Here is a 14,073-nt window from a genome sequence, read left to right on the forward strand (position 1 = left end):
CCGAAAACTAAGGGGGCAAAGGTGGAACAAAACACCCAGGATAGAAAGGCCGAGCCTTTCACCTTTTACCAAGTATATAGGTGCATTAAACTAAATAGCATTAATATGATGATATAATAGGGAACCCATGCTTTCACATGGAAGCATCTGCACCTGCCACTAGCAACGCTAACACGGGGTTAAGCAAGCAGTAACATAGCCAATCAGTGGTTTGCTAGGTTGAACAGGTTGATGGTTTTCATGGCATTGTTGGGAGGCTCTTATTTAACATGTGGTAGGCAACGAGACATAATCGATAGCATCGAAATATCTAGCATGGCAATGATAGTAATGGTATCTGGGGAAATGGTCATCTTGCCTGAGATCCCGCTTGGAAGAAGAATGCCTCCGTGAAGCAGACGAACCGACGTAGTCGAATGGGTCCTCACATTCCGGCACGTGTGTGGAGCTCTATCGAGACGAAGCAAACCGGAAACACAAATCATCACACGGAATTCACCACACGATGCACAACACAAATGATGCATGAGCAGCTGAAAACATGCAAGTCACGGCATGACAAATCACACAATCAAACACTACACATTAAGGGAAGTTCAATATGCAACGAGTTGCATATTGACGAAACTCCACGTTTGTTTATTTAGTTCTATCCCGATTAAATACACGACCATATTAAATGTGGTTAAACATGGAAAGAGGTGAAGCGCAATTAAACTACCTATCTAGGCATTTCAAATGAGGTCGGAAACGACATATAGCATCTTCGAAACGACCTCACAAGTTAATTTACAATTCTGTCCAGATCTGAACTAACACATTTAATTAGTTGTTAAACAGAAAAACAAATAGGTTCACGTGATTCTTCGCGTCATTTCAAGCAATCTACACATAAAGAACATCTCCAACGGAGCTACGGGTCAAAAGTTACAAGCATCGCAAGATATGATGGCATGAATGCAATATGTGTGCAACAACGGTTACGAGCACTTCAAAACCTACAACCAGAAAGAGAAAATGAAACTACACGAAATTCTAAGCAAGTTTCATGTAGGACACGATCCAATTGGAGCTACGGTTCGAAAACTACGAGCAAAACAAGAAATCACTACAAACTGTCAAAATCAGCCACATAGCATTTTCTACGCCCCACAACTACGGCTACACAACTCCGTTATGCTCACGCAAGACATGGCAGGGAAGAGGGCAAGAAGCACTACTACAAACAACTAACAACAACTAGCATGGCATCATGGATCACTAGGGAAGGAAGACACAAAATGGCATCCCACACACTATTTCAGACTTAGTGAAAATAACACCTCATGAAGGTGCAGTTTTCGATCTGAAGCAATATTGACAGAAGCAAAACCTATATCTAAAGGACTCCGAATAGCATGCAAATTGACAGCATGCTAGAGAAACACAAGGTCTACAACTAACTCCATTGGACCAACCTCAAAAGAGCTACAGAACAAAAGATAGAAGCAAGACAAGACAACAACAAAATATAACAGATTCCAGACTTAGAAATATTTCAGCTCCTCCAAATCGACACTATTTCTAGCAACTTGAGAGCAAGCAAACCACACCTAAACATGCATTTCTATTGCAACCAAAAATACCAGGGGCTAGTCTAAACACCCAAGAACAACTCCGTAGTTGGCAACTCCGTCAAACGAAGAACAGATTAAATCCTACGAATTAAACAAAAGGGCATCACGGCAAAATATCACGCGAACTAACTTACTCAAAAGCTAAAACAAATTGCACAGAAAAATCCAATGGATTTTTCTACCCCGAAAACATATAAAATATGTGGGGTTGCAACACAAAATATAGCCACACATAAATGCGGCAAAATAACCTATATACGGGAAAATAAACTAGAGGCAATTCCGTACATGCAAAAATATAAATGACCGCTCTAAAATGCATGGAAAAATGGTCCCTAAAACATGGGCATTTGTACTACGGCATCCGAGCAATCCGGACTTGCGAGAAAAATAAATACGGAGCGTATCCTATTAAAACATCACGTTATTCTAGGCATCCGGCATGCTAAACGATGTCAAACAATTATGCAAGTTGCGCCAACGTATTCTACACGAGAAACTACACGAAAACCATATACTACATGTCGCGATCCGAATTACGGTATAGAAGTTACGGATGTTTTATTCGTCTATTTTTCTGGAATTAATATAATTCCGAAAAAAAAATCCCTAAATTAATAACGGGTCTAACAGGGGGCACAGAATAGCAAAGATGCGCCCAGGGCGAGGGAATAGAGGCTCACCTTGGGGAGGGCTCTTGGGCCGGCTGGTGGAGGGAGGCCGAAGGTGGCCTGGCTCGGGGAAGGCCATCGGGCCTGCTGGAGGGCGAGCTGGGCCGGATCTCGGGCTGGCCAGCTTGGGATCCCGCTGGGCCGGAGCGAGGCAAGTCGGCCCAGGAGCGCGGGGCGAAGCGGGAGGCGAGGCGGCTCCCCGTCGGGATCCTCCCGAGCGGCACCAGAGGCGGCGGCGGCGAAGCTCTGGCGGCGGCCGCGGACGGAGGCAGGCGGGGGAAGGCGGATCCGGTGGGGGCTCTGCCGGATCTGGCCAGGGCGGCCGGATCTCGGCGTCGGTGAGGAGCGGGCCGACTTGGGAAGCTCGGGCGCGAAGGCGGCCATGTCTACGGCTTGCAGGGGGGGCGGCGAACGCGGCGAGGTTCGAGTGCGGCGGCTGCTGGCCTGGGCGGCGGGTGGGGATACCGGCGGCGAGGCTGGTGGCGCATGGTGGCGCGGGCAGGGGCGAACTCCGGCGAGGAAAGGCGGCGCGCGACGGCGGCTCGGGCAGCACGACGCCAGGGAGGAGCTCGGGGGGAGGAGGCTCGGGCTGCGGGGCATGGGAGCACGGGAGGCGCCGGCGGTTTCGGGCCCGGCGGGCCAGCCGTGGGCTCGCAGGCCCGGTGGCGCGAGGAGGAGGTGGGAGGAGGCTTTTGGAGGATTAGGGTTTCGGGGGTTGGCACGGAAATCGAGGAGGAGAGAGAGGGGGCTGTCTAAAATACACCGGGGGGTATTTATAGACAAATGGGGGGGGCTAGGTTACCAGAAATCGCGTCCCGGATCCAACCGCGGGGTCGGATTCAAACGATTCCGCGCGCGGGAACGGGTATGCGGCCGTGTAGAGGGGATATCCGGAGACGAGAGGGAGAACGGGCGGCGCGGCAACGCAATTTAAAACACCGGAACACGTCCGACGGTAGACCGAATACGGTGCCGCTACGGTCGACCGTTCGGGTACCAGACGGACTCTGATCGTGATGAAATTTGACAGGCGGCCTAGCTATATTAAAATAACACCGCACGTCAAATCTCAACCCGATCAGAGAAAGTTTTTACGCACACTTTCAAAACAGGGTTTCGACGATGCCGCGGGCGCGTGCGAGTGCGGTCAGGCTCAGAACGGACAACGACGAGAACCGGCAACTACCAACGGATGCAAGTTTGAAAACTGGCGGCAAGGGAGATGCCGATGCAATGCTGATGATGTGCATGATGCGATGATGGTGCGACAAATGAAAATACCCACACGACGAAAACGGAAAGAAAAGGAAATCTTCTGTAACGTCGGCATCGGGCTGTCATAGGCGAAGACCATGAGGTGCTCTTCATCCTGGGCGTCCGCATCGGCTTCCTCCTGCAGTAGCGCCACGAACGCCTCCTCGTCATCGGAGTCCATAGGCCTGGCAAATCGTCGAACACCTGGCGGTCGTGGTGGCCGCGCAGCCGCGGACGTGCCCGGAGCGCTGGGAAAATTCACAAAGAAGCGGGAGGGGGGGAGCAAATATGCGGCGAAGCCGACGGAGAGATAGCCTGTATAGCGGCGGTAGGCAGATGGGGCGACGCTGGAATCGGCGCGACGATGGAAGGTGTGGTGTGCGATGGGTGGTTTCGAAAAAGATAATGCTTTTTTTCGCGTGACAGGTGACCCGGCGCGTCGTTTTTCCTTTCATCGACGCCTTCGGATGCCTTGTGTTCGGGCTAAGACTATCGGGGCCATTTTTAGTCCGAGCCGACGAAAAATGCCTCGTCGTTGCCCGAGTTGAAAGTGGTGTCGTGGATGAAGCGGCAGCCGACGATCGGTAAGGTGGAGAACACGGTGTACAACCTCATGTCCACCAAGTCGCCGGTGACCAAGTCGGCCAGGTTCCTCTGTGAGCTCGTGTCCCATGTGACAGGAAGGAAGGGGATGCCGTAGCCTGGTTCAGTTCTGAACTTCTTCTTCAGTCATGCATGCTAATTCCCTGAAAACCCGGTCGAAGGTTGTATCTGTGGGCAATTGGCTAAAACCAGGCGTAACAAATTTCAAATTAACACGCGAGAGCAAAGTCGGCATCTCCAACTGTTGATTCTTGCTAGTAGCCACTATTCCGAAATGTAATAAATTACAGTTGATTTCTGAGCTAGAACACTGTCAAGTCGCGTTCTTTTTCTGTGTCGCAATAGCAGTGTTCTAGCTGGGAGTGGGGCTTGTGTGTCTTGTTCGCCATCGACTTGACAACCACCACGGGCTTCAGCTCACTGCTGCCGAGCAGGCTCCACTATTTCAGCACGTCGAGCCTACTTTGGCCGGTCACCCCAGCCAACATGTCAGGTCGTTCGGTCCGCTCTCGAGCCCCTCTGCAGCGAGCGTTCCCGGATATGACCGGCCTCCCGCCGGGCGTCGAGAACATGCGCATTGGTGCCGCGGCCATCGACGAGGAGCTGACACGGCCCGCGCAGGAGGCTCTCATCAGGGAACTGCCCCCCGATGCCGTCGTCACATATGTCCACCTCTTCTGGAACTCCACCATTGCCGACGAAATCGGCGTGCCGTGGGTTAGGCCAACTCCATCCCCGACCACATCCTTTCCTGGTGCGTCCGTTGAAGCAAAACGGATAAACCACACGGTCCATCGAAAGGGTGTAAACAGATTTTTGTCCGTTTTCGATCCATCTTCAGCCCAAGTTTAGACCGTATTTAAGATGAAACGGACAGCGCGCATACGGGCGGGACACGCGTGCTTGTCCTCCCATGACCCGTCCGTCGATGGCACAAAGCACCCGCCCGCCGCCCGTTTCGCGCCATACCCCCTCCCCCCAAAACCTTCCCACGTCCCGCCCTTCCCTCCGCCCACCACCCTCCCGTCATGGTCGACGCCCCGCCGGAACGGCGGCCAGGCTGTCGACCAACCCCCAAAGGTGAAGAAGAAGGCGACCAAGGGTCCGAAGAAGCCGCAGTCGGAACTCATGCCGGTGGAGCTCGCAAAGTTGGACGCGAAATCGGCCAAGAGGAGGAACCGACGGCGGTGCAGAAGCGCAAGAATGCCACGGCCATGTTGGAGGCCGCGCGGCACAAGGCCAACGTCGAGGAGAAGGAGGCCATCGTCAACAAAATGCACGACATCCTCATGCTTGGGGGGAGCTTCTCGGCAGCACCCGTCGGCCCGGCGAGCACAAGCTCGTCGGTCGCCTGGCCTCCGCAGTGCCCCTTGCCGGACGTTGGCGTGATCGCGCCATCCACCCCCCGCTCCTTGGCCGTCATCGACCTCAATGTCACGTCGGGGTCCAACAGCGGCTTCCGGCCATCCGTCGAGATGCAAAGAAAGCAAGCACGGTCACCGTCTATGGCCACCATGCCGCCGCCCCGCGTCCTGTTCCACGAAATGCCAACACCAACGCCAACCGTCGAGTACCCCTTGTACAACTAGATCATGGAGAATGTCATCTACGAGGGCCGTGGTGGGGCCTTCCAGATGGGTGGGCATGGCGATGCCTTCGATCCTGAGAAGACCCAGAGTCAGGATGGTCGCGGCCAATACGTTGTCGATGAAGACTTTGAGGCCGACAACCATGATGACTCGTGGCATGAAGATGATGACATCTATTGCAAAGGTGAAGGTGATGAAGAAGAGGGAGGCATCGATATTGTGGGAGAGCCATTGTTCATCGACGAGCTCACCCAAAGAGCGGAAGCACAAAAGAGGAAGAAGAGCATTCGTACGGGAACATACTCAAAAAAGAGGACAAGTTGATTTGTGAAAGTTGGATGGAGGTTGGCCAAGATCTGAGGATCGGTGCGCAACAAAAGGGACTTGTTTTATGGACAAGAATTCACAAAATATTCCATGAAAGAAAGTTGTTTCCACACTACCAATTTACGAGCAAATGTTGCATCACTCGGTTCAAAAGAGGTGGTTGTTCATCAAACAAGAATGCAACAAGTATTGTGCCGCACTTGAGGGCGTTGAAGCACGTCCCGTGAGTGGTCTTGGCATTGGGGACATGGTATGGTCTCTTATCTTTCGTTGCTACGGCCGTGACTTCGGCCTTCTTTATGTTTGCATGTCCAATTGTTGTTGATCGTGTAGGCATTTCAATCTTTGGAAGCATTAAAGGCCCTACACAATGACAAGCCATTCACTCCTACTCATTGTTGGAGGATCATCAACAATTTCCCTAAGTTCAAAGATCAGTACCGCGAACTTCAAAGGAAGAGAGGCAAGAAGACGGTCGCGTTGGCCGGAGCTGGAGATGGTGGGGCATTGAAGAGGCCATGGGGCAAGACCAACTCCAAGATGGACGACAAGCGTGATGCGGCATCCTTTGCCTTGCATGAGACTTTGCACGACATGATTGTTGGGGAACGTTGCAAGGGAAAAAAATAAATTCCTACGCACACAAAGACCTATCATGGTGATGTCCATCTACGAAAGGAGATTAGATCCACATATACTTGTAGATCGCTAAGCGGGAACCGTTAAGAAACGCGGTTGATGTAGTGGTACAACTTCGTGATTCAAATCACCGTCGTCCCACGATCCGTTCCAATCTAGCGCCGAACGGACGACACCACCGCGTTCAGCACACATATAGCTCGATGACGATCTCGGCCTTCTTGATCTAGCAAGAGAGATGGAGAAGTAGATGAGTTCTCCGATAGCTTGATGGCGCTCCGGCGGTGGTGATGATCTACTCCTGCAGGGCTCCGCCCGAGCTCCACAGAAATCCGATCTAGCGGAAGAACTACGTGGTATAGGTTTGAGTTGCACGTGGCAAAGTTGTGTCTCAAAAAGCCCTAAAACCACCAGTATATATAGGAGGAGGGGAGGGGCTAGCCTTGGGGCTCAAGGGAGCCCCAAGGGCGTCTGCCGAAGGGAGGAGGTGGACTCCCACCCCAATTCGGTTTGGGGGAAGGAGTCCACCTCTTCCTTCCCACCTCCCTCTTTCCTTTTTTTCTTTCCTTTGGTATTTTTCTCTTGTGGCGCCATGGCCCTATTGGGCTAGCCTCACCAGCCCACTAAGGGCTGGTGTGCCACCCTAGGGTCACTGGGCTCACTCCCGGGTGGGTGGGCCCCTCCCAGCGAATACCCGGAACCCATTCGTCACTCCCAATACAGTGCCGGTAATGCCCGAAACTTTACGGTGACCAAATGTAACCATCCTATATATCAATCTTCATTTCCGGACCATTCTGGAAACCCTCATGACGTCTGTGATATCATCCAGGACTCCAAACAACATTCGGTAACCACACATATAACTCAACTATACTAAAACATCATCGAACCTTAAGTGTGCAGACCTTGCGAGTTCGAGAACTAAGTAGACATGACCCGAGACACTCCTCGGTCAATATACAATAGCGGGACCTGGATGTACATATTGGATCCTACATATTCTACGAAGATCTTATCGGTTGAACCTCTGTGCCAAGGATTCATATAATCTCGTATGTCATTCCCTTTGTCCTTTGGTATGTTACTTGACCGAGATTCGATCGTCGGTATCCGTATACCTATTTCAATCTCATTACCAGCAAGTCTCTTTACTCGTTCCGTAATACAAGATCACGTGACTTACACTTAGTCACATTGCTTGCAAGGCTTGTTAGTGATGTTGTATTACCGAGTGGGCCCCGAGATACCTCTCGGTCACAAGGAGTGACAAATCCCAGTCTTGATCCATACTAACTCAAGGACACCTTCGGAGATACCTGTAAAGTGATATATCTCCAACGTATCCATAATTTTTGATGGTTTCATGCTATTATCCTGTCAAATTTTGGATGTTTTGTATGCCTTTTATATCTTTTTTGGGACTAACCTATTAACTCAGTGCCAAGTGCCAGTTCCTGTTTTTTCCGTGTTTTTGACCCTTTTCAAAGGAGGATTTTAAACGGAGTCCAAACGGAATAAAACTTCCGAAAATATTTTTTCCAAAACAGAAGAAGATCGGGAAGCTTGAGAACCAAGGCAGGGGGCCACCAGGGACCCCCACAAACCCCTCAGCCGCGGCCAGGGGGGCCCGCGCCTCCCAGGCTTGTGGGCTCCTTGGGCCACCTCTGCCCTAGGTCTTTCACCTATATATTCCCAATAATTTCATAAAAAATCAAGAGATCATCAAAAGTACTTTTCCGCCGCCGCAAGCTTGTGTCTCCGCAAGATCCCATTTGGGGCACGTTCTGGTGCCCTGCCGGAGGGGGATTCGGATACGGAGGGCTTCTTCATGAACACCATGACCTCTCCGATGATGCGTGAGTAGTTCACCATAGACCTACGGGTCCATAGCTAGTAGCTAGATGGCTTCTTCTCTCTCTTGGATCTTCAATACAAAGTTCTCCATGATCTTCATGGAGATCTATCCGACGTAATCTTCTTTTGCGGTGTGTTTGTCGAGATCCGATGAATTGTGGATTTATGATCAGATTATCTATGAATCTTATATGAGTTTCTTCTGATCTCTCTTATGCATGATTTCATATCCTTGTAATTCTCTTCGAGTTGTGGGTTTTGTTTGGCCAGCTTGATCTATGATTCTTTCAATGGGAGAAGTGCTTGGTTTTGGGTTCATACTGTGCGGTGACCTCACACAATGACAGAAGGGGTAGCGAGGCACGCATCATGTTGTTGCCATCAAGGGTAAAAAGATGGGGTTTTCATCATTGGTTTGAGTTTATCCCTCTACATCATGTCATCTTGCTTAAGGCGTTACTCTGTTCGTCATGAACTCAATACACTAGGTCATGAACTCAATACACTAGATGCATGTTGGATAGTGGTCGATGTGTGGAGTAATAGTAGTAGATGCAGAAAGTATCGGTCTACTTTTCTCGGACGTGATGCCTATATATATGATCATTGCCTTAGATATCGTCATGACTTTGTGCGGTTCTATCAATTGCTCGACAGTAATTTGTTCACCCACCGTAATATTTGCTATTTTGAGAGAAGCCTCTAGTGAACACTATGGCACCCGGGTCTACTTCACATCATATTTTCAGCCTTACACTTTTACTTCGTTGCACTTTCTGCCTTCAGATCTCATTTTGCAATCAATCTTGAAGGGATTGACAACCCCTTTATAGCGTTGGGTGCAAGCTCGTTTGTGTTTGCGCACGTACTCTGGACTTGACGAGATTCTCCTACTGGATTGATACCTTGGTTCTCAAACTGAGGGAAATACTTACTGCTCCTCTGCTGCATCACCCTTTCCTCTTCAAGGGAAAAACCAACGCAGGCTCAAGAGAAGACAGAAGATTTCTGTCGCCGTAGCAAAAGGATTTCTGGTGCCGTTGCGGGGGAGGATCAAGTCAAGAACTCATCCAAGTAAGTGTCGCAAACTCATCTCTTGCATTTACCTTTTTTGCCTCTCGTTTTCCTCTCCCCCACTTCTGAAAAATAAAAATTTACAAATTTTTTTGCCTTTTTCGTTTGCCTTTTTCGTTCGCCCTTTTCTCTCACTTGCTTTCTGTTCGCTTGTGTGCTATGTGCCTTCAATATGCTTTCATCTTCGCTTGCTAAAAATCTAGTGATATGGATCCTCATCTACTTGCTAATCTCTTTAAGAGATCCAATTATGTTGATCCAATTGCTAGTGAATTGAGTGCACTTGACTTTCTCTATGAAGTTTTGCTTGAGATGCGTGAATCTGAAAATCGTGATGAAGAAATTTATGAAGTGATTCACGAGGGCTCCTTGAATGAAAAGCATGATTGCAATGGTTTCACTATAAATTCTATTAGTGACAATCGTGCTAAAAATATGCAAAACCCTAAGCTTGGGGATGCTAGTTTTGCTATGTCCACTACTTGTTGCAATGATCATGATTGGGGTAATGATTTTTATTATGATCTTGAAAATTTGTTTAAACCTCATGATGAATATGATATTTGCAATAATATTGAAAGTGGGTTTGGAGAAGTCATGACTTTAGTTGATGATAATCCCACTATTTTTGAAGTGTGTCAACTTTGCATGCATGTGGATTATGAAAAGAATGTCCTTTGTGATAGCTATATTGTTGAATTTGATTTTGATACCATATGTAATTGCTACGACAGAGGAAAATATTGTGGTAGAGACTTTCATGTTACCAAATTACCTCTCGTTATGTGGAGATTGCTATTGTCTCTTTCTTCTTCCTTGCATTTGATAACTATTGGTTGTCTTGACAATCTATTTTCCTATAAAATTCCTATGCATAGGAAGTATGTTAGACTTAGATATGTTTGTCACATGTTTCATGGTGCTCTCTTCGTGTCCGATTGCTATCTTTTATGTGAGCATCATTGAATTATCAATGCCTAGCTAAGGGCGTTAAACAATAGCGCTTGTTGGGAGGCAACCCAATGAATTTATCTGTTTGCTTTCTGTTTTGTTGCGTCCACACCATCATAATTCTGTTATGATTGTGTTTTTTGTGTTTCTTTTTTTGTTTGAGCCAAGCAAAACCTTTATGACTAGTCTTGGTGATGGTTGTTTGATCCTGCTGGAAAAAGATAAAAACTTTCTGCTCACGAGATTATTTTTCATTTTTATTCAGAAAGAGATTTTGAGTTGATTCTTTTTGCTGCTGGTTGATATGCCTTTTTCCCAGGAATTCGTAATTTTTCAGAATTTTCGAGGTACATAAGTATACAAAGTATACAGACTGGTACAGACTGGTTTGTTTTTGACAGATTCTGTTTTTTGTTGAGTTGGTTGCTTGTTTTGATGAAACTATGGATAGTATCGGGGGGGGGGGGTACTAGCCATGAAAAAGTGAGAATACAGTAATCTAACACCAATATAAATTGAAACTAAGATTGCTACAGTACCTAAAGAGGTGGTAGTTTGTTTTCTTGTGCTAATGATATCACGAGTTTCTGTTTAAGTTTTGTGTTGTGAAGTTTTCAAGTTCTGGGTGATGTTCTCATGGACAAAGGGATAAAGAGTGGAAAGAGATCAAGCTTGGGGATGACCAAGGCATCCCAAGCCAAATTCAAGGACACCAAAAAGCCTAAGCTTGGGGATGCCCCCGGAAGGCATCCCCTCTTTCGTCTTCAATCCATCGGTAACATTACTTAGAGCTATATTTTTATTCACCACATGATATGTGTTTTGCTTGGAGCGTCTTGTATCGTAGGAGTATTTTCTTTTGGTTGTGTCACAATCATCCTTGCTGCACACCTTTTTAGAGAGACATTCACTCATCGTGATTTTGCTAGAATGTTCATCGTGCTTCACTTATATCTTTTGAGCTAGATAATTTTGCTCTATGGGCTTCACTTAGATCTTTTAGAGCACGGCTGTGCGTAACTTGGTAGTTGGCTTGTGCTATGAAAGTAGTCCCAAAGGTGATAGGTACCCAAAGAGGATACAAAAACTTCCATCTTCATGTGCATTGAGTAGAAAGAGAAGTTTTGATTCCTCTCAATTAGTTTTGAGACGTGGATTTTGTAATATTAAGAGTTATGTTAGTAGGGTGTTGTGAATCTAGAAATACTTGTGTTGAAGTTAGTGATTCCCGTAGCATGCACGTATGGTGAACCGCTATGTTAGGAAGTCGGAGCATAATTGATCTATTGATTGTCATCCTTTGTGTTGCGGTCGGGATCGCGCGATGGTTAACCCCTACCAACCCTTCCCCTAGGAGTAAGCGTTTAGCACTTTGTTTCGATTACTAATAAAAAAATTCGCAACAAGTATGTGAGTTCTTCATGACTAATGTGAGTCCATGGTATAGATGCACTTTCACCTTCCACCATTGCTAGCCTCTCTAGTGTCGCGCAATTCTCGCGGGTGCACAAACCCACCATATGCCTTCCTCAAAATAGCCACCATACCTACCTACTATGGCATTTTCATAGCCATTCCGAGATATATTGCCATGCAACTCCCACCGTTCCGTCTCATGACTAGTGCCGTCATTCTCATATTGCCATTGCATGATCGTAAGATAGCTAGCGAGATGTTTCAACGTCATACGCCAAGCTAGATTGTTGCACATCCCGGTACACTGCCGCAGGCATTTCCTATAGAGTCATTGATGACACACAAGTATAGGGGATCAATTGTAGTCCTTTTGATAAGTAAGAGTGTTGAACCCAATGAGGAGGAGAAGGCTCTGATAAACGGTTTTCAGCAAGGTAATAACTGCAAGCACTGAAAGTAGCGGTAACAAGTGATGGTGTAGTGAGGTGAAACGTAGCAAGCGAAAAGTAACAAGTAACAAGTAGTAGCAACGGTGCAGCAAGTGGCCCAATCCCTTTTGTAGCAAGGGACAAGCCTGAACAAAGTCTTATAAGAGGAAAAAAGCTCCCGAGGACACACGGGAATTTCTGTCATGCTAGTTTCATCATGTTCATATGATTCGCGTTCGTTACTTTGATAGTTTGATATGTGGGTGGACCGGCGCTTGGGTACTGCCCTTACTTGGACAAGCATCTCACTTATGATTAACCCCTCTCGCAAGCATCCGCAACTACGAAAGAAGAATTAAGACAACGTCTAACCATAGCATTGAACTAGTGGATCCAAATCAGCCCCTTACGAAGCAACACATAGACTGGGGTTTAAGCTTCTGTCACTCTAGCAACCCATCATCTACTTACTACTCCTCAATGCCTTCCTCTAGGCCCAAATATGGTGAAGTGTTATGTAGTCGACGTTCACATAACACCTCTAGAGGAAAAACAACATACAACATATCAAAATACCGAAAGAATACCAAATTCACATGACTATTATTAGCATGACTTGTCCCATGTCCTCAGGAACAAAATTAACTACTCACAAAGCATAATCATAATCATGATCGGAGGTGTAATGAATAGCATTAAGGATCTGAACACAAACTATTCCACCAAGTAATCCAACTAGCATCAACTACAAAGAGTAATCAACACTACTAGCAACCTTACAAGTACCAATCGGAGTCGCGAGACGGAGATTGGTTACAAGAGATGAACTAGGGTTTGGAGAGGAGATGGTGCTGATGAATATGTTGATGGAGATGCCTCCCCTCCGACGAGAGGAGTGTTGGTGATGACGATGGCGATGATTTCCCCCTCTGGGAGGGAAGTTTCCCCGACAGGATCGTCCTGCCGGAGCTCTAGATTGGATCTGCTCAAGTTCCGCCTCGTGGCGGCGGCGAATCCACAAAAAAGCTCCACCTTGATTTTTTCCGGACGAAACCCTTCGTATAGCAAAAGAGGGGCCAGTGGGCCAGCAGGGTGCCCACAAGCCCTGTTGCCGCGGCTAGGGGGGTAGGCCGCGACAACCAGGCTTGTGGGCCCCTGGTTGCTCCCCTCTGACACTTCTTTCGACTAGTATTTTTTATATATTCCCAAAAAAATCCACGTTGATTTTCAGGGCATTTGGAGTTGCGCAGAATAGAGGACTCACACTTGCTCCTTTTCCAGTCCAGAATTCGAGCTGTCGGTAATCTCCCTCTTCAAATAAACCTTGCAAAATAAGAGAGAAAAGGCATAAGTATGGTTCCACAAAGTATAATAACAGTCCATAAAGCGATAAATATCAACATGAAAGCATGATGCAAAATGGACGCATCAACTCCCCCAAGCTTAGACCTCGCTTGTCCTCAAGCGAAAACCAAGACCCAAAACATGTCACCATGTTTAGGGGTGAAGGTGTCGAAAAAACATAGTACGGACATGAGGGCATCATGATCACACATAGAACAACAATACATCATAGAGATTCTTATGGGAAAGTAACAATTCCTTCACAAAGCAAAGTATGAAACAAAAACCTTACCGAGAAGTAGCC

This window comes from Hordeum vulgare, chromosome 3H (genome assembly GCF_904849725.1).
Source record: "Hordeum vulgare subsp. vulgare chromosome 3H, MorexV3_pseudomolecules_assembly, whole genome shotgun sequence".
NCBI lineage: Eukaryota > Viridiplantae > Streptophyta > Magnoliopsida > Poales > Poaceae > Hordeum > Hordeum vulgare.